This window comes from Anabrus simplex, chromosome X, assembly GCF_040414725.1.
Source record: "Anabrus simplex isolate iqAnaSimp1 chromosome X, ASM4041472v1, whole genome shotgun sequence".
Taxonomy (NCBI): Eukaryota; Metazoa; Arthropoda; class Insecta; order Orthoptera; family Tettigoniidae; genus Anabrus; species Anabrus simplex.
In genome coordinates this window covers 55,130,434-55,132,422 of record NC_090279.1, presented here as the reverse complement: position 1 = coordinate 55,132,422, position 1,989 = coordinate 55,130,434, and the positions used below count along the sequence as shown (strand labels likewise).

At 40.9% G+C, this 1,989-nt stretch overlaps 1 non-coding gene across 1 annotated transcript; it reads left to right on the top strand.

Annotated features, from left to right (window-relative positions):
• The first annotated feature begins 1,545 nt into the window (after positions 1-1,545).
• On the top strand, positions 1,546-1,622 carry TRNAA-CGC (transfer RNA alanine (anticodon CGC)). The gene has a single exon. It is a non-coding gene; the product is annotated as a tRNA-Ala (tRNA).
• Positions 1,623-1,989: the final 367 nt, after the last annotated feature.

The window sequence follows — 1,989 nt, the reverse complement described above, 5'->3', positions numbered from 1 at the left end:
CTTTTTTTTTTTTTCTCGCCCGGAGATGTTCCTTCTCGCTTACCGTATAAATCCTTTGAGCCAGACATAGCGACACATTGCACCCAGTGCCGCCAGTGCTCTTTTCAGTAAGTGTCGTATACTCTGTAGTTGTCACTAGTAATACATCCTTTCCTAAATTCAGCATGTTCTACTGACTGTTACAAATCAAATATACGGTTTTGTTTCGAAGTGGATGGTATGTTGTTGTGTAAGGCGCGGATTAGCCAGTTGTACAGCTCACTCCGTTAAGTGCGTTACGGATTGTCTTCATTGAGGATGTGTTATTTCTCTCATTTTACACTGTGTCCACAACCTCTACCATATTGTCGGTAATGTTCAAGTTCAATAAATTACTTTTGCGGAATGTATAATCTCAGTTGAGATCGGCAAGAACTTAATACTAACCCTTCTCAGTTTCAGCATTCTACATATTTTTAATATTTAATGTTTTTAATTTTTTAATGAAGCATAAATAATGTATACGCATATAACTAGCTTGTTTTTTTGAAAACTCCCAGCCCTTGCGTTGCAAGTGCCGGCAAGTCGTGTGTAAATAGTAACAATATAACGTATACCGGTACCGTATCTGAATTTAGTGGAATGAGGATATTTTCTGAAGAGCTACGCAGTTGAAGAAATGCGGATGGTTGTTTCAGAAAGAAATTACAATATGTAGTATATAATTTTAATTTTTGTTTCGCTGTGTTGTATAACTCCCGAGATGTCTCGCCAGGATAAGTAACACAGTAGCCTAATCATGGCTGACGGTGGGCGAATGGACTCTGCCATTGGTTGAAGATTACGCCAATGAAATATCGTTCCCATAATTCAAGACAGCGAGAAGTTATGACCAACTTACGCGGGATAAAGAGACCTAAGGGAATGAGGCAATGTAAAAGAATAAGCAAATGAAGTAAATAAGAATAACAATATCTCGTTGTCTTGAATTACAGGAGTGACGTTTCATAGGACAAATCTTCGGGCAATAGTAGAGTCCATTTGTGCCACCGCCAGCCATGATTATATATGAACACCAAAGAGAAATAAGAACATGTTGAAATAGGTCGGACGTAGCATAGAATGCGCCACTTATGCCTTAATACGAATAGGAAATAGAGGCCTAAAGCCGCGCGACTTATGGTTGAATATTAATAAAAATTAGAAGGGTAAAGCCACTTCGCGGCTTCTAACCTTTGCTTGTTCAGAGACCAATCGCTTTGAATAATGATATATTTAAATGGTTCAGAGGTAGCGGTACATACTGGTCCAGGGAAAATAAATGCTGGAAAATTATTTCATACACGCACATAAAGAAGGATATGGAAAAAAGGAACATTTATACCGACACTGGACGTACCTTAATTGAGATCACCAGTTGTCGGAAAGAGATTGTGAACTCTGTCAGGTCCACAGCGACGTCCATTTTCAACAGTAACTACCACATTTGATTACCATAGCAACGAAAAGAATAATTAAACATTGCGTGCAATCTGTGCCCCCGCTTCATCGCCCAAGTTGGCCTAGGCCACCATAGCTCAATTGGTAGAGCAACCGACGCGCAATCGGGAGGTTGTGGGTTCGGATCCCACTGGTGTCCGGCTGGCCATTTTTGTTCTGTACTTAACATCTCTTCAACACGTACTACATGTACGTAACACGACCTAATACGTTGAAAGTCTGTTTCGATTACAATGCGGTCGTGAAAATTCAATATTCATTGACATGCCCCACAACGGATGACTTCAGTGTGCTAGCAGCAGTGCCAGACCTGTAGCTCAGATCCTTTCAAAAGGAACAAAGATGGCCTAGGCCACCATAGCTCAATTGATAGAGCAACCGACGCGCAATCGGGAGGTTGTGGGTTCGGATCCCACTGGTGTCCGGCTGGCCATTTTTGTTCTGTACTTAACATCTCTTTAACACGTACTACATGTACGTAACACGACCTAATACGTTGAAAGTCTGTTT